This window comes from Macrobrachium nipponense, chromosome 43 (genome assembly GCF_015104395.2).
Source record: "Macrobrachium nipponense isolate FS-2020 chromosome 43, ASM1510439v2, whole genome shotgun sequence".
NCBI classification, from domain to species: Eukaryota; Metazoa; Arthropoda; class Malacostraca; order Decapoda; family Palaemonidae; genus Macrobrachium; species Macrobrachium nipponense.
In genome coordinates, this window is record NC_061104.1 from 19,985,100 (window position 1) to 20,012,599 (window position 27,500).

Sequence of the window (27,500 nt, forward strand, 5' to 3'; positions counted from 1 at the left end):
AGTTAGTTAATTGTACCAATTGTTACTGACTGGGTTATAGTTTGGAAATGTCTGGTAGTAGCATTCCAATGAAAGTACTACAGCACTGGGTAATATGGCCAAAATTCATTACACTGAATGACACACCCCCCTCCTGAACAAGTGATGGTCAGCGAATAATCGCTGATCGTGAACATTGATCCTGCTGACCTTCATTAAATTTAGCGAAGATGAAGATCGATCTTATTAATTTGTCTCACCTTCAGCAAATATGACTGCAATTAATTTATTAGAGATTAATGGCTTTAATGGATTTCAGTCATGATGGCCTCTGACAAACCGGCAATAAGAAGGAGGGATACTTCCTAACAGGTAATAAATCTGTCTTTCGTATATTTGTCTTTGATATCCTCGTTTCCTATATAGGGAGATAGTTCCGGCAGTGCACCACACGTTGTGGACTGTAGGCATTACTTTAGATTTTTCTCCAGCGTACCTTCGTTACCTAGCTTCAACTCCTTTCATTCACTATTCCGTACCTCTGTTCTTATTCTCTTTCTTCCGTCTAACTTTTCATCCTTTCTTAACAATTGTTTCACGGTGCAATTGCGAGGTTTTCCTCCTGTTATGCGTTTAAAAACCTTTTTCCTCTCAATTTCCCAGTGAGCGCTGAAAGACCTCATTGGTCCCATCGATTGGCCTTTGGCTTCAGTTTTATATCTATTTCCATTTGATATCTTTGTTAGAGAATAAGTTGGAAGTTAATACCCACGATGAAAGCATAGCGTAAGCAGATCCTGCTAGATCTCTCTGTAAACCCTCTGCAAATCTGTCTGCAATCTGGGATGTACATGGTATTAATGTTAGCAAATCCGGCTACAATGACAATCGTTGCTGGTAATTACCATCAATTATTATTCCGACTTTTTGGAAGGTCTCGCTTTGGTATCTTTATCATAGCATCAATTCCATGACTGGATATTAAGTCATACAAACCATAACAAATCTGCTACTATCTCTTTGCCCATCTACTTCGCAATAAAGGAGGTCATAAGTACCAAATTATGCTAAATCACCAAATCTGACTACAACAAATACTTTGTTACAGAAGCGATGCCGTTAATTCATTAGACAGGCTAAGTCTAAGCTACTTTGGTTGTAATGGTGACTCGGTTCATTAGCAAGATTTCAATATATCAGTTAAAATCGTTTTTGCTGAAAGGGATACATATGTTTCATGAATTTTAAGCTCAGGTACTCTCAACAAATCTGGCTACGATTCAGAACATACATTGATGGCATGTAATCCTGTCGAACTTGTGCATGTGTTTACAAGTCGTTGCCGTTAATATTAATCCCGCCATCTGTGAGCATATCTTCTATAATGAAGAAGCATTACCGATAATGAGTTGTAGGTTTGTCAGTATCAGCATATCTGACTTTGATGACATGTCATTGCCGTTAATCATCTATTAGTCAGAAAAGCGTAGCAGTATTAGTGAACTGGTGTTGATAATGATTGTCAACCATACCAGCCTCCCACAGATCATGCCATTTAAAACTATCGATAACTCTTAAAGTTAACAAAACTTAGCTAGACACGAGAATCGAACCAGTTAGTAATTATCAACCCTGATAACCGTCTCGAAACTTTACTAAAACTCCTTTGATGGATAATCGATGCCATGAATGACCGATAACCACACTTACCGTAAGCAATCAGGCGAACGATCCGGCCCCGCCGTACGTGAAGCGTGACGGTAATTGAACCGTCTGTTGGGAATGGAAGCTCAATCGGTGGAAAGTGATGAAAGCTGCATATGCGCTTCGGACTCGCCTGCGCTTTCCATTCGCCGAAATGTGTTCGTAGTATCTATAACAACCCACTCCGCCGGCACATCGGTTCAGTAATAGTGTTGTTTCACATAATATGAGAGGTAATGCGAATGAGAGGTGAAACATGCGATGAAGGCTGGATTAGAGTTCTCGGTTTTGATTGTCAGCGTTTTTGGTATTTGTGAGAATCTCAAGTCGTGTTCGGTAAGATAAATGACAGGATTTGTCGTTAGGAAAGTTTGGAAATTGTTTCCTTTATCGGGATTGACCATTATTCCTTTGAATATACAAGCAACCATACTTGTGTTTCTTCAGATTTGTTTGTATATAACAAGAGAGTAAACAAAAGTTGATCATAGTGAACTCATATTAATTGTAATTTCTTGTTTTGTTTACTTCATTATATTGATTCATGCTCGACAAATCGAAAATCTTTATCAATTAATTTGTATTCACTTAATAAGAATTTAAATAATAAGCTGTGAATTCTGAATCAGACAATGACTCTAAAAAAAGTTGCCACTTAGTGGTCACTCGAGCATTCATACATATTTTTTAATATAAAAAAACATGTAATAATGAGAATTCAGTGAAGTCAGTATTTTTAATCGATTAAACCAACGTTTCTACAAATCTATTATTATTACCCAACTAATGTCACTTGTTATACCCTGAAAATAAGCAATACACGAAAGTCATAGTCTTAGTAATGCGTTTTGTTTGTTTCATGAAATGTTCATTAGATTGCCGTGGATCATAAAGCCTCAGGGACGACCGGTGATTTTTGCCGTTTTTGTTGAAGAAGACGATATTCACATCACGAGTTCAAACTAGTTATTACACATGGGGAACAACCGCGAAGGCAAGGATGATATTCTCATGACCTCTTATGTCAGTTTATTCCTTTACTAAACGTTTAAGACGTTTAAGATGGATAAAGTGGGATAAAGGAAAATTTAAAACACACGCGCGCGCGCGCACACACACACACACACACACACACACACACACACACAAGGTCCTCGTTATTTCGAATGCAGAATCTTTCTGGTTCTGAATGGGATCAGTAGGAAAATGTGCATTTCTGAATCAATTTTATTATTGATGAATAAGATTAGAAACTAGCCTACTCAAGATCAAAGTATATAAAATCGGTAAGAATTATAGTTAAGGGTCTGTTTACCCTCGCTCATAGGATGAAAAAGTATTTAGTTGTGTTTCCTATTCTCACATTATATTTATGCTGTGTCGGTTTCTACTGTCAGTTCCTTAATAATGGCTTTTATATTTTTTAATAAAGAAGCAGTGTCCTTGGGGAAATATGTTTATCCACCATTTCTCGTTTGCGAAACTCAAGTAATACATTATTTAGTACCCTGGCGATTCATGGCTTGACTTGCTCAAAAACCTCAGGTACAGAAGCACTTAGGTTCCAACTTCCTTTATGACCATGTGTGTGTGTGTGTGTGTGTGTGTGTGTGTATGTGTGTGTGTGTGTGTGTGTGTGTGTGCGAGCAACATTTGATAGAGCCCTGGCCTTTCATTTCAGACATTGGGTTTCGAAATACGTGCTCCTGTGTTCATTAATTCTATCGCATTCACCCTGAAGGGGTAGCTCGAATTAAATGCTACCAATTGACTCACTAGTGGGTCAGGAAATTGGGTAAAATTCCCTGGTATGTTAGATGGCAGCCTGCAAATGAAAAATCTTGGGTACAGAAGCAATTTAGGCGTTTCCAGCTATCTTTAACGACTTTTGTGGGTCAATTGGTTGCGTCCTGTCCTATCATTTGATAGACCGGGGTTCAATCACGATGTGCGTCAGAAATTTATATATATATATATATATATATATATATATATATATATATATATATATATATATATATATATAATATATATGTGTGTGTGTGTGTGTGTGTGTGTGTGTGGTGCGTGTCTGTGTGTGTGTGCGTGTGTGTGTGTATTAAGCAGGGTATATTATTGTATGCATAATCAAAAAGATTCCCATGATATTCACCGATTCCCAAACGGAACGCATAAATAATACGAATTTACATCCAGTATGGATATATTTTGTGCCAAAGTGAAGCCATTATACATTCAGTTATATATAATCGTGTTAATTTCAAAATAAATACAGCTAAATTAATCTGTTTATGATGACAAACGCAATACGCCACAGAATATTATGAGGAATAAATTCGAATATTTTGGTGAATTCAATTATCAGATCATGAATTGTTTTCAAATCAGATCCATCGGTATTCAGTGAGGACGAGTGAGTCATAGGGTTTTATGATTAACATTAATAAAAAATTATACATTTATTGACTAAAGTAAGTAGCCTTTGCTTTAGTTCATTCGCATCGTTGGAACTCCTGAGAGCGTTAATAAGACAAACTTCTGATAAAATGCATGAATCGAAGATTATGGTAATATTTGCCTGTTTTGGATTAGTTTCTTTCACGGGGTGATGGTAAAGCTGTTTTCCCTCTATGACTACATATACGTAAGTCTTTTTTTATGCTAATCCATAGTAATATTCAGATTTAATTCATCAACGGTGTTCAACTTTGTAATTATATTCTGTAATAGTTTTTTCTTTGGCTACCATTGGTCACTATACATAACATAACGTTTAGAGACTCATAATTGTAGTATAACAGGAAGGACGTGATTTGTTACTCGGTAGAACCAGATAGAGCAAAGTGCAAAACATTTTTGCAGCGCCCCCTTCTTCCTTATTCCCATAGCGGTCTGGTGATTGTTCATACACAGACAACAACAACGTCTCTTCATCTTCCCCTTTCATCCCAATTTCTCGCTCCTTCGATACATTGTTCAGTTTTTAACTACTTCAATGGTGCTGTTTCTCGGTTCCTGTTTTGAGACACTGCGTTGTAAGAAAATGTCATTATTTTCTTTTAGTAAAATATGCGATATCCATTGTATTCGCTTCATTGATAAAGAGGGACCGAATGACGAAATAAGGAAAATCATGAAAAGATGAGTAGTGTTAGAATCAGAAGCTAGGGGGATGTAGATAAATAGATAAATGTAGATGATGTGCGTACAATAGACAAATACATCCAAAAGACTTTCCGTTATCGAACTGCAAATTAGTTACTATGAGATTCAGGGCCTCTGTAACACGGTTTTTTCGCAATAACTTTTTATCTATGCATTTCATAAATATAACGCTTATTCAGAATACATATTATATCTACAAATTTTAATTTGACTGTAATTCTGCACTGTACGTTAGGTTGAATAAATTTGGTACTTATAATGTAAAAGTGACTTTTTTTTGAAGAACGGGCCACTTACTCAGAGAAAAGGTTTCGAACGCACTCGTTACGTAACTTATGACAGCATTTCTTCCCTCTTTCTCGATGGATGATTGGCTATACGTAACGAAGGCTAAACCTCTGGCAACAATGACATACAAATTTAAATACAAGCAAGTAGTACACCTTTATGAACTCTGGAACCTCTCCACTGATAATTGTCATAATGAACAAACCAACAAAATATGTTAATAAATAGAAAAACACTTCGATTATTAGTCTAACTCCCAAAATAAGTTTCCTAAGAAATTACAGTCTACTTTATAGGTCACAATCAGATTGACAAGATGTAGGGAATAGTTGGTAATTATCAAAAACATAGTAGACAAGCTTGATTTGATAACTGCTATATCCAATGTCAAGCAATTTTTATTTATTGGCTATCTACCTATTTACTGAAAAAAAATAGCCGGTACCGTATATTGGCTTTAAACCTTCACCAATAATTATCGTCAGAATGATGACTTCATGAGGCTCCACCCAATTTCGCCTCGTTATAATTCAGGATAACACTGAAGGCTACCATGGGCATTGTTGGATTAGAAAATTTAACTTCTGGCTATAAAAACTAATTTCTCGAGTAGTTGTAAGGAACGTACTAATTGATACTCTAGGATCCCAGCAGTTGGCCTAAACGTTTAATTCATGTATATATTGCTATACTGTTGCGGCAACTACTGCTACAGTAGTATTACTACGCTAGTACTGATACCCCACCCACATCTATGTATCGTTCCGCCATTCATAAAGTCTTTGGGTTTCAGAGCCAATGGAGTTTCTGTCTGGTGGATGGGCGGGGCAACATTTCGTCAAAAGTGTTTGTTTTGTTTACCTTGCTTACGTAATGAATGTTTTTCGACTCTTGGCTACTAATCATTGGCCATGGCGTCGGCTAGATCATTTTTACTCTATAAAAATTAAAACTATCGGGTTTAGGTTATTGATAATGCTGACAAAATTTTTGTGTGGTTGTAAAATATACATATGTCAACTTTCAGCTACATCCGATGCTTTGACAAGGAGCAAAGTCCAAAAAACCGTGTTACAGAGACCCTGACTCTCATAGTAAGTCCCTGGGAGCAAATACAGTATGAGGAGTCAGGGCTGCTGTAGACCTCGTAGGCATTTTAATGAGTACTTCAGAGGGAGTGTGACCTAGCTACGCATAACGTAACTTACCTTGGACGCCGTGCCCTAACTTGGCCGAGGGCTTGGCCACCCCAAGTAAATCGTGACCCTTCACTCTGCATTCCACCCAGTCCCAACATTGATATATGAAGGAACATTAACTTTCTTTACATATCAGTGTATACTTGAAATACCACTCCAGAAATTTCATGACATTATTCTTAGCGATATCTAAATATGTTCGTTTATTTTTTACTCTCTGCTCACAATTTGGGTATCGTAAATTTTTTCCCATGCTGCGTTAACCTGACCACAAGGGCCAAGAGAATGTTAGCACAAGTGACCGTTCAAGATTCAACATCCCAGTTGGTATGAGTCCAAAAACATAAGATGTGTGAATGTGGGAAAATAAGTGTTGCCAGTGAACGTTGATAAGAGTGGAGAGAATATGGGTACAAATTTGATAGGAAAATGTAAACAACAAAATATATATGAAACAAGGATTATGTAAATTGAACTAATTAGTGATTTATGCGTTTGTTCGTCAGTGGACTGTGGTGGATTGTAAATATATATATATATATATATATTATATATATATATATATATATATATATACTTATATATATATATTCATAATTATATTCATATAATGTATGTATATATATATATATATGTATATATATACTATATATATATATATATATATATATATATATATATATATATATATATATAAATATATATATATTCATATTTAGATTCATATAATGTGTATTATATATATATATTATATATATATATATATATATATATATATACATACACATATATACAAATATATAATTTTTCTCTCTGCAGAATTTCCTTTCATGCGGTAGTCCACACAGCATCAATCATTTCGTATGACAAATTTAATACATCCTAAGCCTTTGCTTGCCGTCTGAGAGAAGTGTCATAACAAACAAGCTGATACAGATGTTTCGCAAAATAATGTTCATCATATATATATATATATATATATATATATATATATATATATATATATATATATATATATATATATATATATACCTATAAACGCTTTTCCATTGCCTAGACAATGGCCTTCAATTGCCTTCCCATCGGCCTCTTCATCTTCAACATCCAAAAGAGGCTTAGCACTTTCAATTCATCAACTAGTAGGTTTACCATTCTCCTTTAGTATGTTCGATCACAAGCTGTTTTAGTTTCTGTTATCTATCCATAATAATATAATCCGAATGAATCTGTCTCGTTTGTCCGCCATCAAGCTCGTTCAAAATAGCAGAGACCATCACTTGCTTCATAGATGATGCTGCTTTCTACGGATTATAAACTCCATGTTTAGGCCGCTACATTCACCATTGCTCTAGTTTTTCGCACCACTGCCTTCTGTATAATGATGCCAAATGTAGGCACCGACATTAAAAAGGCTATGTATTGTCCATAGAGTTGAAACGTTCAATTTCCACCCTCTGGCACATTACCGTGCTTCTGGACTATTGGACCACTTGTGAAAATAAGGATGGTAATGAAAACTCTTGCCTAAAACCTGAACTAGGTATCGCCAGCAAATGTAAACTACTCTGCTTTACACTTCAGAATTCCTGTTAGTAGTCAGACTTCGCTCATCATCCCTTGTGAAACCAAATCGCTTTAAATAATGTATTTTATTCGATACCGACAAACACATAAGAAGTGCTTCCATTGATGAAAGTTTGAAATATATCCTTGTTGACAGACTTACGTTTGTGGTTTGATATTGTTCTCTGTGATTCATGGATCAACACCTGTATTATATTTGAACATCAGATCATCAACATCATCTTTTTATCTGCCGTTCTGTTTATTGAAGCATTCTCACCACCACCACCACCATCATCATCTTTTTTAGACATTTACTAACCATAATATCAAATGTACGTACTTCTTTAATTCATCCGCTCAATGAAACTTTAAAGAACATAATGAATAACAATCTCTTTTAATATCCATCAATAGACTTATTCACCTTATTTCTGGATATAAGAAAAAAAATCAATTAACCGCGTTCTCTACAAAGCAAGAGTTGAAACAGAATTAATATTCATGTTCCCATGGTAAACTTAATGCTAATTCGGTTAATTTCTTCCATGAAATAGAGATCTAAAGGAAAAATATCGAGTTCGAAGCTAGTCATAATTTTAGTCCCACTTTTCCTGAAAATAAGCCACACTTTTCCATACACCAGAGTTTCACGAGAATTAAACAAACCATTTTCTCCTCACAACAACGATCTTGGGCTGTAATTGGCTACGAAGTTCCGAAGAAGTCAAGAACTTTTGGATCCTTTCGTTTATCCCAATAATCGCTTCAGCATCCTTAAGGGAATTAAAACTGTTTAGGTAAATGAAAGGCGAGAGTGGGTATTGCAATTTATTTTCCTTTTTGCTTTTGTTTTTTTGTTTTTAGGAGTCTGAAATTTCATTATTTCCCTGCAGATACTTTTGGTGTTCATAGAAATATATGTATATTTCGTTTAGTCGGAATGAAATGATAAAATTTTTGCTTGTAAAATGTTCTTGCTTCGACATTCAGAAAATAACATGATTAAGTTTGTTGAACCTGGAAATTCCATATCTTTTAGCATTCCTTTTTACTTTATTTTATATTTTGCGATTTTTTATGAGTGATTCAAGAACTTTTTGGTGATGTAGTAAATCTTATTATTTCGATATTTGGAAACATCGTTGTTTTTATTTCAAGTGGAATTTGAAATTTGGTTCTTTAGATGATATCTTTTCATAATGACATAAAATTCTATCTCTTTACTTGGAATTTAAAATATTTATTGACTAAAAGAATGTCTCTTTTTGAGGATAGGACAAATTATAAATTTGTTATTCCGCATTTAAATGCTGCTAATGATTCCATTAATGACAGCCTAATTATATGCAATGTTAAATATATAGTTTTTGTTACAATTTTGTTTTGAGACGCTAAAAAAAGTACAACCTCACCTAAGAGATAAATACTTTAATTACTTATACTGACTTATATTTACTTTTTATTTTTCTCATATTTGTTTTTACTATTTGAATTCTTACCTATTTTATTTATATTATTATAATGTTGTTTACATTATCTTTAATGTTTTTATCATTCATTTATATTATTAATATTTTGTTGGTTTTTATTTCTATTTTGGTTTTTTATCTTTAATTTTGTATTATTATTATTATTATTATTATTATTATTATTATTATTATTATTATTATTATTATTATGCCTTTTTCATTGTTTAATTTTATTATTTTTTTACTTTTATTATTATGATTTTATTATTTTATTTTATTTTATTTTCGTTATTTTTTTTTATTATGATTAATTTTCTTATTATTTTCATTTTTAGTTTCATTATTTTTATTTCTTTTTTTTATTTATTTTGTATTTTTGAGAAAAATGTTTATTTTTATTGTTATTATTTCTATTTCTGTTTTATTATTATTATTTTGTTATTTTTATTTTTATTTTTATTTTTTTTACTATTAGTTTGTTACTTTTGTTTTAATGTTATTATTATATTTACTTTTATTTTGTCCTGCTGCGTAGTTGGGGCTGGATTATTTTTCGGCACCAAGCTGCTGGTTTTCCTACTTTTATAATAAATAATCAGGTGGATCGTCTTACCAGGATTGGTAGGGCAGACGTTTTCTATGATGGTCTTTTTAAGGGCTTCTCGTCTTCCTTATGCTTCCTGTGGAACTGTTTTTTCTGAAAAAAGTCGGACCTGTTCAGGGGCGTTGGGACGTGGTTCCTGCTGCTACCAGCCTTCAACGTTCCTTCAGATAGACTTTTGTATTTCTTGATTGGGGTGGCCGTTATCAACGACGATCTGTTCGTCGTTAGTGTCATTCCAGAAGGAGCAACGCGAGAGGGCTCTTCTAACAGAAGCACTGATTGTGAAGCGCTTGTACCTCTCGGGGCACTCACTCTCTCCGTTGCGACACATGCCCAGGTTCGTCGGTTTTGTGAAGACTTTGGTGGTGAACTGGGTATCCCTTCCTTCGACGAGGACACCAAGGAAGGGAAGGCAGCGGTCTTCGCCGTGTTCAACGGTGAAATGGGGGCTGCTATGATGGTGGAAGGCGCTCCTTAGTGCCTCGATTTCTTCCTGGGAATTAGCTCTGACGAAGGTGTCGTCGATATACCTCACGTACATTTATTATAATTTTTGTTATGATTTCATTATTTTTTATTTATATTTAGTTTTTTTTATTATTATTATTTCATTAGTTATCTATTCATTGTTATTATTTCTTATTTTAATTATATATATACATACACACACACACACACACACACATATATATATATATATATATATATATATATATATATATATATATATATATATATATATATATATATATATATATATATATATATAACTGGTAAAAATGTTCTGTTATAACAGTACAGGACGTTCTTCAGTTTTTGAGGGAAAAATTATCCCCCTATTCAGATAATTTCCCATTGGCTCTTGACAAAATAATAAGTTAGTTGAATTATGTGTATCTAATAACGTATTTTCATTCGGGGAATTATTCTATAAACATAAATTCAGGTGTAGTATGGGTAGTCCTTTAAGTCCTGTTTTAGCCACTCTGTACATGGAATACTTTGAAACTACAGTAATAAATGCAATAAAACCCAAAAACATGCTGTGGATGAGATATGTAGATGATGTTCTAACATTTTGGGATAATAGATGGGGCAACTTTAATGAATTCTTTTCAAAATTAAACGCATTAGTGCCCAGCATCAAATTTAAAGTTGAATGGGAAACAGACAACAAAATTCGTTTTCTTGATGTTTTAATAATCAGAGACACGTCAGAATACAAATTTACCATATACAGAAAACCAACGTTCTCACTTTCATACATTCACTATTTAAGCTATCATGACAATCCTATCAAGATAGGCGTAGCCAGCAACCTATTCTTAAGAGCCTTACGAATTTGTTCCCCAGATTTCCTGGAAAAAGAATTTGAACTAATTCGTAAGCAGCTTTTGTCTTTAAGGTATCCTGACCATATAATTGAAAAAGCAATTCACAAAGCAAACGTAATTTTCTACCGATCCACTCAAGACAAGACCAGAGACACACGCAACAATAAAATAAAAATTCCACACCTGGACAGGATTAAGATGGTGACCCTGACCCTCGGAAAATCTAACCCTTTTGCATTTACTTACCCAAACACCTTAGCCAAATCCCTGATTAACGTCCAACAAAAGACATCCCCCAAGGACACAGGCGTTTACGAAATCCCATTCCTGGACTGACCAATCTTACATCGGATTTACAGGAAAATCACTTCCCCAGAGATTAATACAGCATAAACGGTCAGTTAGGTATGGGCAACAGAACTCAGCTATTTTCAACCATATAAATGAACATAACCATAGAATAAACTGGAATTTGTCACATATAATTTATAGCAGCAACTACCGGTACAAGAGTCAGATGATGTAATCGGCCTTGATTAAAGAGAGGCAGGTAATGAATATCTCAAAGGGAGCATGGGACTCAGATATCATCGGCAAGGTTTTCATTCAACCATTGCATAAGAAGATTAAAGGAAAAATTATCAGCGGGAGTGACTTAAATGGGCTTACATGTGGATGGACCTCTTGGTATAAATATTACATTTTCTGTAACTTCTCTCATTCATCTACGTGAAGAGGGAGACAGCAGTGTCTGAAATTAGTATTTCTCTCTCTATATTTTGGGGTTTTATGGGATCTTTTCATTATATATATATATATATATATATATATATATATATATATATATATATATATATATATATATATATATATATATATATATATATATATATATACACACACACACACACACACACACACACACACACACACACACATATATATATATATATATATATATATATATATATATATTATATATATATATATATATATCACACATATCCACAGATGAAAAATAATAGACAGGGTGTAGGTCCTGACCGGTTTCGGCTTTATTTTCAAGCCATTGACAAAGGACTGATACATAGTATTAGAATTCACAAATATATATACTACAGAGACAGTACTGACCAACATACACACAACCGTTTGAGACTGCAGATCCACCCACAGGCAGGTGTCAAGGTAGGAGTGACTTTCAAAAAATCATTTGGCTAAAAATTTACAATAATTCTCAAGGGATACTACCGATTAGGGTACCCAGATAACCAGTCCACACCTGACAGGTGTCAGGGAGGCGGGGTTGGACATCTCATTACCACTACTGCCCCCTTACTGGAGTTTCTATTGGAATTATTAGAAAACAAACAGCTGGATATTCCATTTTAAAAAAACATCTTAATTGAACTGATCAAATTATGTGTAAAAGACTGTAAATTTGAATTCAATGGAAAATTTACTCTCAAATTTTGGTATGGCAATGCGAAACCCTCTGTCTCCAGTGCTAAGTAATTTAATATATGGAATTTTTTTGTTTTTTTTGAAAAGAAAATCTTAAACAATATAATTCCACGCAATGTACCTTGGTTTAGATATGTTGACGACATAATTTGTGTATGGCCAGAGAACGAAGATGTAAATAACTTTTTGCCAGGCTATAAATCAATTAGTACCATCAATTAAATTTACTATGGAAATGGAAAAAGATGGTTGCCTACCCTTTTGGATGTCCTCATACGGAGAAATAGTAGTGGGTTTAGATATAGTGTTTACAGAAAACCTACTAATATTTCTTCCTATGTACATTTCTATTCTGGAGAAAGCAATAAGGTAAAAAAGATCAGTATTTGCATCTATGTTTCTAAGAGCACTACGGGTATGTAGCCCAGAATATATAGATGAGGAGATAGATAAAATTCGGAATACACGCAAGAAATTGAAATATCCAGATAGTGTACTAAAACAATGCATTAGAAGCTGCAAAAAAGACCATGTATCAAAATAAAAAAGAAACCTTACAACAACAAAAAATTGCTTGCACTACCTTATAATAATAATATGAAAGATATCCCACATCTCCTGAAAAATGTTAATGTAGTTTTTAAAAACAATAAAACAATGAAACAGGTACTTATTAAGAACTCCCCCGACAATGTTAAAGGGTGTGTATATAAATTCCGAGTAAGTCTTGTGACAGCTTTATATCGGGGAAAGCACTAGAAAAAAGAATAGAAACAACATAAACAATGTGTGAGATATGCACAGGGAAATAGTGGTATTTTTGAACATGTTAGTGAAGAACAATCATGCTATTAACTGGGAAGGGGCAAAAAAGCTTGTGTGTTGTATAATGCAATGGAAAGGAATATCATTGAATCTAGTTTTATAAAAGAAAGTTACAATAATAACATGAACATCAGTCAAGGAATGTATAAACTTGATCCTTTAATATCAAAAGAAATTTGTAAACTGCTTAAATTTTAAGGTAGGCATTAGAAATGTACGGAACTTGGATTAGGTATGTTTGTAAACACAGTAATGGGGGGCAGCAGTGGTAATGAGATGTCCAACCCCGCCTCCCTGACACCTGTCAGGTGTGGACTGGTTATCTGTTTGGGTACCCTAATCGGTAGTATCCCTTGAGAATTTATTGTAAATTTTAGCCAAATGATTTTGAAAGTCACTCCTACCTTGACACCTGCTGTGGGTGGATCTGCAGTCTCAAATGGTTGTGTGTATGTTCGTCAGTACTGTCTCTAGTATACATATTGTGAATTCTAATACTATGTATCAGTCCTTTGTCAATGGCTTGAAAATAAAGCCGAAACCGGTCAGGATCTACATCCTGTCTATTATTTTTTCACCTGTGGATATGTGTGATAAACGAATCACGTGCTAAAGTGATTATAATCATATATATATATATATATATATAATATGATATATATATAGATATATATATATACATATATATGTATGTATGTATATCAAGCAGAATTATCCCCCTAAAATTGCTCATAACCTTATTTTCATTTGCAGATGTTAGTCATTCTTTATAGCCCATTAGATTTATGGCATCAAAATCTATAAGAATCATATCATTAACTAAACTTACAGTTCACCAGAAAAAAAATATTAATAACAAAACTATACTGAATCTCACAACTCTACCCCGCCCCCCACCAACCCCACCCCCTTTCGAAGATGGTCAAAAATATTTTTGCACAAATGAGCATTTTTTTTATCTGTTATTCATGTGATAGTTTTGCTTATAATTACGTGGAATGTGTCTGTATTTATGTATGTTGTAGGGCCTAATTAAGGTAATAAAAGTAGTGCACTGTATTATATATAAAGGTTAAAATACCACTGCCTTTAATCTGCTCTTATTTAGAATTTACACAATCTAAACAAATGAAATTGAACAAAATTAAAGTGAACGGAACGTTCTAAAACGGAACATTCTGCAATGTGACATTATCAATCACTGACTTGAAAATCTGAAAAATTGAAACGGTAAAGGCAGCTGAAATGTGTTTCAGTTGATATATAGAATTGGAGAGGAGCACTTTTTCCTGCACAGTATGGGCACTGGGCAGTTAATGGGGCTGGTAATTGTAGTACGTTTTCCAATGTGTATATTTTCCAAAAGTCATCTGTTTCATTGTTTACCATCACAATTGTTGTCACGTACGATGTACTTGCAATTTTATAAAATGAAAGTAATGCCACGCGTTGTTTGTTCGCTAGACACAATATATTTTTCAGGCTTACTTGTTCCAGGCTTTATTTATTTATTTATTTATTTATTCCTTTTACCCTCATGTCTCGTCCGTGCACATGTCTCTTTGATTTCATCCCTTTTTTGCAATGTTATATAAGTTCGGAAAATGAACTCTAAGACCATTGCAAATGCGTCCTAATCGATTGTCCTGAATAAGTATTAGTTAATTAGCCTTGTTGGAAAATTACTTATAATTAAATGTATCGCACTCTGACATGTTGGAAAAATAAATATCAGTCATTCATTTTAAAAAAATTGTTAAAGGAGAAAAGAGGCACTCAACCTTTTTGGGAAATTGTATATCAGGCAGACCTCAAAAATAGTCTCACTTTGTCTTCTGCACAGGATATGTCTTAGATTCAGCTGTCTGGAAAACGCTTCTTTGTCCGTCGTTTTGGAGAAATATATTTGATTTATTCGTCCAGGACATATGTTTGTTAATCAGGCCTTTTCGAGTCTGAGATTCAGAATGAAAATTGTTTACTCTTTAACCATACGCAAAATGACAACTGAATGTCAGTATCCCAGCTATGATAATTTTGAATGGGGAAAATGAATTCTCATCTCCCTATCTTATTAAAAGGCAGAAGTCATTTTAGATATAGCTATCTGAACTGAAAATTACGGAGAAAAGCATATAGTCTTCCAAAGTGTATAGATAAGACATACAAAAATAGGAAAATATTCCAAGACTTCTGTTTACTCGTGAAAACTTCGCTTTAAATTTTTTGAATAACAAAGATTCGATGGGATGTTTAAAAAAAAAAAATGTTTCGATGGACAAACGGAAGTTTAATATTTATGCTGGACGCGTTGATGTTACAGGGAAGGCCTTTTGTGGAAGTTCCGCGTCAAATTTGATTTTGTAACTGGATTACCGGATGCGCATCAACAAATCTATTTGTCTATAATTTCCATTTTGTTTGGAAAGCCAACAGCCCTCCAAATAACAATGCAAAGACTGTGGGAAATTCATGAATATCCTTTATGTATCTTTGCCTCGCTGACGTTTCCGTGTCTCATTCAAAACAAAATGTTGACTGAATAAGTAAATAAATGTTCCTTTCTGAACAAATAACTGGTAATATCTCTCGGGAACACTGTTCTGGAAGCAGACCATAAAATCAATGTTTTCTGTCTTTGGAAGTCATTATTATTATTATTTTATTATTATTATTATTATTATTATTATTATTATTATTATTATTATTATTATTATTATTGCAGATGAGGTTTACAAACTACTGCATTAACTTAAGATTCTGCTATTATATTCAGAATTCTTATAATGTCATTTATTATTGCTACTATTTTATGGAATTATTATTATTATTATTATTATTATTATTATTATTATTATTATTATTATTATTATTATTATTATTATTATTATTATTATTATTATTATTATTGGGAAAGTGAATCCAGTTGTATACATGTTTGATTTTGTTATTTAAAATATATAAAAATGAATATGTTTTAAAAAACAAAACCAGACAGGCATACTACTGTGGATTTACTTTCCCATTTTATTGACTCATGTGATAATGAGTTTTCTTTGGATTATTATTATTATTATTATTATTATTATTATTATTATTATTATTATTATTATTATTAATTATTATTATTATTATTATTTTTTTTTTTTTTTTTTTTTTTTTTTTTTGCTTTTTTTTTTTTTTTTTTTTTTTTGTTTATCACAGTCCTCCAATTCGACTGGGTGTATTTATAGTGTGAGGGTTCCGGGTTGCATCCTGCCTCCTTAGGAGTCCTGACTTTTCTTATTATGTGCGCCGTCTCTAGGATCACACTCTTTTGCATGAGTCCTGGAGCTACTTCAGCCTAGTTTTTTCAGAAACCTTTTCAGGGATCTTGGGATCGTGCCTAGTGCTCCTATGATTATGGGTACAATTTCTACTGGCATATCCCATATCCATCTTATTTCTATTTTCATGTCTTGATACTTATCCATTTTTTTCCCTCTCTTTCTCTTCAACTCTGGTGTCCCATGGTATTGCGACATCATGAGTGATACTTTCTTCTTGATTTTGTCAATCAACGTCACGTCTGGTGTGTTTGCACATATCACCCTATATGTTCTGATACCATAGTCCCAGAGGATCTTTGCCTGATCATTTTCTATCACTACTTCAGGTTGGTGCTCGTACCACTTATTACTGCAAGGTAGCTGATGTTTCTTGCACAGGCTCCAGTGGAGGGCTTTTGCTACTGAATCATGCCTCTTTTTGTACTGTTCTGTGCAAGTGCTGGACATTCGCATGCTATGTGGTTTATGGTCTCATTTTTTGTATTGCACTTCCTACATATGGGAGAGATTTTATTTCCATCTATCGTTCTTTGGATATATCTGGTTCTTAGGGCCTGATCTTGTGCCGCAGTTATCATTCCTTCAGTTCCTTCTTGAGCTCTCCCCTCTGTAACCATTGCCATGTGTCATCGCTGCCCAGTTCTTTAGTCTGTCTCGTGTATTGTCCGTGCATTGGTTTGTTGCGCCATTCCTCTGTTCTGTTTGTCATTCTTTTGTGTCTGTATATTTCTGGGTCTTCGTCTACTTTTATCAGTCCTTCTTCCCATGCACTCTTTAGCCACTCGTCTTCACTGGTTTTCAGATATTGCCCCAGTGCTCTGTTCTCGATGTTGACGCAGTCCTCTATGCTTAGTAGTCTCTCCCTCCTTCCTTTCTTTGTGTTATGTATAGTCTGTCCGTATTTGCTCTTGGGTGTAGTGCTTTGTGTATTGTCATATGTTTCCTAGTTTTCTGGTCTATGTTGCGGAGTTCTGCCTTTATCCATTCCACCATTCCTGCGCTGTATCTGATTACTGGCACTGCCCATGTGTTTATGGCTTTTATCATATTTCCGGCATTGAGTTTTGACTTGAGTATCGCTTTGAGTCTCTGCATATATTCTTTCCTGATCGTGTCCTTCATCTCTTGGTGTTATATATCCCCTCCTTCCATTATTCCCAGGTATTTGTATCCAGTCTCATCTATGTGTTTGATGTTGCTCCCATCTGGTAGCTTTATCCCTTCAGTTCTCGTTACTTTGCCTTTTTGTATGTTGACTAAGGCGCATTTTTCTATTCCAAAATCCATCCTGATGTCCCCAGATACAATCCTTACAGTCTGGATTAGGGTATCTATTTCCTTGATGCTCTTACCATACAGCTTGATGTCGTCCATGAACATCAGATGGTTGATTCTGTAGCCTCTTTTCTTGAGTTGGTACCCGGCATCCATCTTCTGTAGTACTTTTGTCATGGGAATCATGGCTACTACGTAGAGTATTGGGGACAGTGAGTTGCCCTGGAAGATCTCCTGATATTAACCTCTGCTAGTCTTATTCCAGAGCTTGTAAGTATTGTATTCCAGTTGCGCATTGTATTTTTGTGGAAGCTGATGGTGTTATCTGCCCTATATATTTTCAGGCATTCTATTAGCCATGTGCGTGGTATCATGTCGAAGGCTTTCTTATAGTCTATCCATGCCATGCTTAGGTTGGTTTTCCTTCTCTTACTGTTCTTCATTACCATTTTTGTCTATCAGGAGCTGGTCTTTTGTGCCCTACACTTCCTTCTGCAGCCTTTCTGTGGTGGGGGATGGTGTTTATCCTCTAGGTCGTTGTATAGCCTTTCGCTGATGATACCTGTTTAGTATCTTCCACATTATTGGTAGCAGGTGATAGGCCTGTAGTTACTGGCTATATTTCCCATACTCTTGTCTTTTCTGGACTAAGGGATGTTCTTCCTGTGGGTCATCCATTTGGGCGCATGGTGATTTGTGATACAATGCTGGAGTTGTTCTGCTATTCTTGGGTGTAGGGCCTTGAAGTTTTTGAGCCAGTATCCATGGACTTCATCAGGACCTGGGGCTTTCAAGTTTGGCATTTTCTTTAGTTGGTGCCTGACTGTCTGTCGTGATGTCAGTGAATCTTTGTTTTATTCTCCCTGTTTCTTCAGCCTTCACTTCCTGGAGCCATGTTGCATGTTTTTGTGTGATACTGGATTGGTCCATATGTTTTCCCAGAGTCTCTTACTTGGTTCGGCTTCAGGAATTTCTTGGTGGTTGTTTCTTCCCCTCTTAGTTGGCTGTATAGTCTTTTCTGGTTGGTATCCCTTATTCCTGTTCATGTATCGTTGGATCTTATGTGCTTTGGCCTTAAGCCTCTGTTTTACATCTTCTATTGTGTTGTTTAGTCCCTTCTCGTGTACTTTGTATTTCTCGTTCAGTTCCTCCCTTGTTTTCCTGCTTCTTAGCCTTTTTTCTGCCATCTCTTTCAGTTTACTCAAGTCAGATCTCATCACCATGATTTGCTTTTCCAGGCGCCTTTTCCAAGGTGGTTGCTGTTTTGGTTTCTGTTGGGTTGGTTGTGCTGGTGGTGTTGGTGTTCGTGTCCCCATCAGTTCTGCTACTAATCTTGCTCCTGCATATGTCAAGTTATTTTTTCTGTGATATTGGTGGTGTGTATTAGTCTCATTATTTCATTGACCTCACTTGTTTTCTCCCTTAATTTCTTGGTGTTGTAGGCTTTCATGGAGGGGATCTTTGTTCTCTCTGTGTCTGGCTTCATCCATTGTCTGATCTTTTCTACCCATTCCGTCCTGTCTGTTATTTCGACGGTGTCTCCTTGTGTGTCGTTGTTTGATACCTCATCATACCCTGTCGTCTTCTGTGGCATCGTCTCTCAGTTCTTCATCTTGTAATTCGTGCCGTGCGTTATTTCCCTTTCGAGTTCCTCTCTTTCTGTTGGGGAGAGCCAGTTCTTTTTCTTTATATTCCTTACTTGTTCTCCAGCCTCTGCTCTGTTTGGGGATGTTATTCCTCTCATTCAGATGTTGACCAACTTCTTCTATATACCTCTCTCCGTCGGGATGCTTCTGATGTAGCATCTCCATATTTCCTTATTTTCTTCTCTTGTCCATTTCTTCCTCTGGTTTGCTTCTGTAGCTCCAGTCTCTGGTTGTTGGTTACTGTCGTTGTGGTGGTCAGTTGCTGGATGACGACCTCCAAGTACCTGACCATCTTTCCCCTTCAATTGGGTTGAATCCTGGCTGCCGGACGAAGCTCCTCTGTTGCCAAAGGTTCCATTTACGTCGTTGTCGTTTAATTCTTCATTTCTTTTCATCATTGCTGAGTTTGCTATTTAACCCATAGCTGGACCCTACCACCCCATAAGGGATAGGTACTCATTTACAGCTGAGTAGACTGATTGGAAAGTATGGTAAAGATTTTTTCCCAAGGAATCAACGCCCCGATGAGAGGGGTCACCCATTCAACGACTGACTAGCCCCAATGTTGCTAAACCAGTCAATTGGACGACCTAACCCACTCTGCCCACGGCGCCACATATTTTTCATATTATTATTATTATTATTATTATTATTATTATTATTATTATTATTATTATTATTATTATTCCATAGTTTTCGCAGCCTACCAAATTCTTTGCTTTACTGTATTCACTGAACCATATGGTCTGCTTTATTCACAGAGCCTTTGCTCTACTTTATTCACTATAAAACTTGCTCTGTTCTATTCTATTCACTATAGCCATTGCTCTACGTTCTTTACCAGAGCCTTTTCACTATTCACTAAATTTTTTTCACAAGAGTTTTTTGGTCTGCTCTGTGCACAGTACATTTTCTTTGCTCTAATCACCAGTGCCTTTGCTCTACTTTATTCACTATAAAACTTGCTCTGTTCTATTCTATTCACTATAGCCTTTGCTCTACTTTATTTGCCAGATCTTGTTCTGCTATATACAGCAGACGATTTTCTCTGCATGATTCAGTGCAGTACTGGTTTTATTTTATGTAGCAGCATCTACTTCTCATTTTCACCAAAGCCATTGCTATATCCTTATTTTCTACTTTGTTAACAAAAGTTTTTTTCTATTCTATTCAACAGAGCCTTTACTCAACTGATTCCACAGAGCTATTGTTTACCTTTACCAGTCGTTTCACAAAACAAAGCGAGAATCCTTTATTGTGTTTTTATGTATATTTTTATTACTTTCATTCAGATATTACCTGTTAAACACTGTTAGGGCATTCATTATAGTCAGAGTTACAAATTAAGAAACACGTAATTTCCATTTCTGAACCTGAGGTTTCTTGTTCTTTTTTCTGAAAGGAAATTCTTCACCTGTGACGTTTGAGGTAATAGGAAAAACAAGAGAGAAATTATTCCAATTTCTCCAACATCTCCATGAAGAAATTCTTCCAATTTCTCCTGTGTAAGGAAAGATCAGTTTATATTTTTAATGAGTCCCCAATTTTATTTACCACAAGCTTCCCCGAAGCCTCCAGCCGTCCTTCAGGCCAAAACAAGATGTAGGTCACTAGAGTTTTAAATTCTATTTTTTATTTTCTTTTGATATATTAACTCTTGGAAGGCAGAGTAAGGAATATGACTTCGTGATATAAAAATCTTTTATCATTTGCCTTTCCACACTTCCATACCAAAAATGTTGGATTCTTTTTCATTTTTTCATTTCCCTTTATTCCCCTCTTGAAGATGTGATAAAAACTAGAAAATAAAAATTTTGAGGAAATCCTTCATATCTTTACTTTACCCAAGGCAATGATTATTTCCTTTTTTTCCTTTTCCTCTTATAAAATTCACAATTCACGTCACAAACTTGGCATTTCAACCTATGCTTTTGTTTTGACTGTATTCTACTCGAAGTCGAGAATTTATTTAACCATGTTTATTCTGCTACTCTCCCGAAGTATCGAGGAAAGGGATCAAAGCACAATTCCTCCAGTAATTTTCCCATCAGCCAATTTCATTTTCTCTTTACTGCCTCACCGGATTCCCTTATATACTGGTCCTTGAGTGAGGGCGACCTCGTCATTCGACGCTGCTTGGAAAATTAGCAGTCCACAAAGGAATTCCCATTTGCAACGTAAAGAGAACAAGAATGTAAGAAAAGGGGAACGTTCCTGGCTGTACGCTCATGAAGACAGACAGGAAGGAAGACCTTGGCTAAACAGAAGTAGGGACCTTGGTACGAATATAATGGTATACATAGACAAGTGGTGTGTGATATTATTCGTGCATAAAATCCAAGAAAAATTGGGCATATTCTTTTAGATGCTTATTCTTATTGTATTTCACTCGATTTCCTCGTTGTGAGTGTCAAATGCAGTTGACCCAGATAACTTACCTCTCTCTCTCTCTCTCTCTCTCTCTCTCTCTCTCTCTCTCTCTCTCTCTCGCCAATAAATAGGCAAACAACTGGTCCCATGCAACGTATAAACACCATAAAAAAATGGGTAAACACTAAACTCATACTCCCATACTTTTAATTGATTAGTTAATTGACTAATTAATTAATCAATTAATTAATTATTTATTTATTTATGATTTCGTTCTTGAAGTCACTATCACGTAGGGCGACCAACTAAGTCATACTTAGATTCCACTCATTTCCAGATAGTGGAATTTTCTGACTTCCTCTGTATGTCCCAAAGCAAGGAAGCCTAATCTTCAGTGGAGACGGTCTTACTATAATGAAAGAAGTTCAAAACCGCGTCTGATTCTGCGAGACTAATACCGAACGTAGTGGCTGAAATAAAATGTAATAAGCAAAGGATAAAATAAATTGCTGCTAGAATATCACATTGTCTCAGAAGTGCTTTCACTCTCCAAAGAAATCTTGAGGCCGGGGAAAATACACTTCTGTAAACGGATTACCTCGAGAGACTGAGCAAATAAAAGCACAAAACAAGTCAGAAAGGAGCCAAAGGAGATTGTCTTCTTCGGAGAAATTCACAAATTGGGAAAACAACAGATCAAGGAGGGTAGTGTTTTCGCGGAGGAAAGACACTTTTGAAATGTCTGTTTAATCTTTCTAAGAATACCGTTGCTTCTTGAAAATATTTATACGTGACTCCAAATTACATAAATGCTTATTTGGTGTCCCCACTTACTGAACCAAAAGATAGTTGGTAAATAATGTGGTTGCACACTAACGAAACCGCCCCACTTTCCCCCACACAAGTTTTTGAACGTGGGCCCATAATTATTCCAATCATTAATCCCAAAACATAATTTTTTTTATTGATGGGGTTTTCACAATTATGGGCCTATAAAGAAATATTTTTGAATGGTACGGTTGTCAATTATTGAACACCCCCCCCCCCCAAAAAAAAAAAGAATATTTTGTTCCCTAAACTATGGATCCTAAAAGAACACATTTAATGATTTGGTTTTTACCACTTATAACCAAATAGAAGCTTTTTTTCTGGATAATGTAGTTTTCACAGTTAAGCGTTAAAGAACAAATTTTTCGACTATTGGGTTTTGCAATTATAGACACAAAAGCAAAAATCTTTCTAATGATTTTTCACAATTATGAAAAAAGTGAACATTTTCAAATCATGACGTAATACCTCGCCCACAGGGAATAATTATCATTTTGATGCCAAGAAAAGGGGAACCTGATCTTTGGTTTTGCTAATTCTCTGATAACGATCTCAGCGTTTCGTGCTGAATGGAACTTATTCTACATAAAATACCACTTTGGAATTTGGTCTCAACATCCTCATTTTATTGAAGTGCTATGGAATGACACTTATCAGTGTCAGATAAAAGAGTTCGCAACTTTTCGTTATGAAAGAAGTTGATGCTCATTTATTCAAAACAGGTTGATGCTCTTATGTTTACAAGAGGTGATTTTCGTATGCTTGTTAATGTGGATGAAACGCACACTTCTGGTTATAACGGAGGGTTTTTTTTGATGATTTGAAAACCAAATGATGCTCATATGTTCAAAAGAGGTTAATTCATATATGATTAGAGGAGGGATGTGCTCATATGTTTAAAAGCATAGTAGTTTATTTGTGATATCACAGAAACACTGAAAGTTAAAAAATGCAGCTAGAAATGGACTTCTCTGATAATAATAATAATAATAATAATAATAATAATAATAATAATAATAATAATAATAATAATAATAATAATAAAACCCGTTTTTGCCATGAATATCCCCAAAATGACAAGCACATTTTATTAAATGTCACGTAATCCTAAGGGACACTTATTTATCCTATGGGCCACCATGAATGGAAGCACAAAATTTAACGATGTTTACCTGAACAAGATTAATGTCATTAACAGTGAATGGTTGATTGACGGTTTAATTAAAAGCACTTTGTGACTGCGCTGACCACCAGCTTTGCGAGTAGGGGCTGGTTGAAAAATTAATAGCGCATTAACTTACACAACAACAATGTAGGAACGAATGTAATTTATTTCTGTTGATTATAAAAAAAATGTTCAGTACTGTTGTAACTGAACTCTGTTTTTATATACACTTGTGTTGTTAAATGCACTCATGTCATCATTTAAGACTCATTCCTTGATGCTGATAGTGAGCATGTCAGTAAACTAATTGAACATGAGGTATGGACAGTCTGCTCAAAATTCGTTTTATTATTTTTCATGGAACACTTGCTTATACCTATCGAATATCGTTTCATTAGGGGATAATTTAAAAAAAATGGGATATCACATTCAAAGGATATGGAATAAATTTAAATAAACTACGTTTAATAAGGAACAATCATTTACTAATTCATAGAAAGTCTCTTCATATTACCTTTCATTATTTTTCTTACTGGTTCGTGAATAATCTAAATATTTATTAAATAAGTGTCCTTTTAAATAAATAACCATTCGTTATCCCAGAAGGCTAAATATCTTTTCACACAACAAAACCTACTTACAAATACTGCAAGTCAAGTTTTAGTAATAACCCTCAAGTAATTTTCTAGTTTGAAAAAAGGATTAAGGAAATGGTAACTGTCGACGCGGGAAAGTTTGGGCATCTTCTCTACGCGACTGTTAACAAAATGTCAGCTGCGTGATGGGAAAACAACTTGCTTGCTGCGCAGTCGTAAACAGCTGTTTTGCGGTAAAGAAAAGTTTGGTAATTGAATTTCGGGCCACTCGATATAAGACATAACCGTATACTCTTGTCCCATCTCAAAAAAAAAAAAAAAAAAAAAAAAAATTATTTATGAGTGAACAAGTTCCCTTTGTGGGCACTAAGGGTGATTTTGGACGCTTTCCCTGCTTCCTCTCTCCCTTTATGACGAGCAAGAAAAAGGAACCATTGGCTCGTTCTCCCCGCCGCCGGGTCAAGTGCGGGGGAGGGAAGCTTGGCCTTTTTGTGTTTAGACCTAGAAGCGGACGGATGTGCATGGCCTTGGAGGAAATTAAGCGATTTAGGAGGTAAGCATTGCAGTGTACTGAGATTCTATAAACTAAGAGCTAAGAGACGGTTGTTGCTGATGAATAACAATTGATAGCTAAATAGAGAAGTGAATATGATGGAAATACAGGCTCGTTTAACGAGTGTCGTTAGGGGTCACGTGCACAAATTACGATGCCGTTCCTCTTCAGGAATGTAGGCAGCGGACCACGAGGGGATTAAGACGGACGGTCCTTACGGTGGGAAAGCAAACGATTCGGTAAGTAAAAGAGTATTATTTTGTTAAGAGATCATTATAATTTAATAATGAATCACTGAATGAGAGATCTTATACTTGATAATGAATTAATGCATGAGAGGTCGTAAGGGGTTGGACCAGGGTGAAACGTGCTACAGGCCGGAGTAGCTGACGGGTAGAGATCGCTCATGACATTTTTAATTCCTCGAAGTGCATGGTAATGCCTAGGTATATTTCTTAAATATTCTACGTGCAGTTATAGTTATTTAACTATTGTGATCACTGAGAAATTGATTCTAATGTGAGTTAAGGGATTTACCTGTTCTAGTGTTAAGGAGTTATCATTTAACTAAAATGGCAAAATTGTCACCACTGTGAATATTTATGTTTGTTCATTTTTCAGTGACCGATTGTAATAAAGGAAACTAAGACAGTCGCGTTTCACTCAAACCCACGTTGGGCCGACCACAGTAACATTAAAGGGGGAAGTGTCATATTCCGATAGATTTATGCCATCTTTTCCAAAAGACTTGGAATTTATGCGATAGAATTGTCAGCAAACAAAAGGAGGAAAATAATCGGCCATCAAAATACGAGAGGCGGAAAATATTGGGCCGTGTTTTCCGGAAATGCCATAAAGAGAAACCGGGAGGCTTTACCTGGGATGTGAACCATTTAAAAGCTTTTAAGTAGATCGTGTATGTTTATGCAAGTGTACTTACATACATGTATACACACGAATAATCACACACACAGATATATATATATATATATATATATATATATATATATATATATTATATATATATATATATATATATATATATATATATAAGACCCTATGAATTTCTCTAATTCTTCAGTTTTTGGATATGCTTGACACTGCAAGCCTTACATCTAAATGCAAGAAATATGAAGTCATTCTAAACAGGATTTGAACCCATGTGCAAAGTATTAGAACAGGGCCACTCTACCGAGCTGCATTTATTAGAGCTGAAATAGACCTACTCTCCCCATCGTAGCCAAGTGAGCAACCGTTTTTATTGCTCTTTTGGAGAAACCCCTCATACCTCACGCAGGAGGTTTAATTCAGCAGATCATTACCGGAGATGCTGGTATTTTCTGACGCCTCCCGTTCCTCATTGAGTTTGAGTTCGCTTGCCCTCTTTGCCAACGCAAAATCATCAATTCATTTCTCGATATAATGTGGTTCGGATCCCACAATAAGTTGTAGGTCCCATTGCTATGTAAGCAATTGGATCCTAGCCACGTGATAATATCTAATCCTTTGGGCCAACCCTAGGAGAGTTGTTAATTAGCTCAGTGGTCTTGTTAAACTAAGATATACTTAACTTCTGACGCCTCCTGAAGGGGTGAAGGCGCACGAATAGCTAGTGAGTGCATTTCAGGGACATGGTGCCCCATTGAGAGGGAGGAACCTCGTGGAAATGAAAGCAGTATGGTATCCCTCCAGCGCTTCCACCCTACCAAACTGGCCACTCAGCAGTCACCGTGGTAGTGGCCTATGTGAACAAGCGAGGAAGGACGATCTTTCCATAGATGTGCGACCTGGCAGTCAAGATGACTGAGTGGTCGGTGACCCGGGGCCCGGAACTTGACCATCAGGTACATCCAAGATAAGGATAACGAATTCATTGATAAGCTCAGCAGGAAGGACCAGACCGTACCGCCAGAAAGTCGACCAGAGATCAGTGATACGTGACGCCTTCCAGCACCTGTGGGATAATCTGGATGTCTACGCCCTCCCATCATGAGTCATAAGAGTAGGGTCCTTAAGAGACACTACCAGTCCCTGCTGATAGACATCCTGTTTTTCTTCCGCCCTCACGGATGGAAGTTATCCAGCAGCTTTTTGAATGGGCTATTGCAGCCATCTCAGACACCCTCAGTCCATCATCCGTT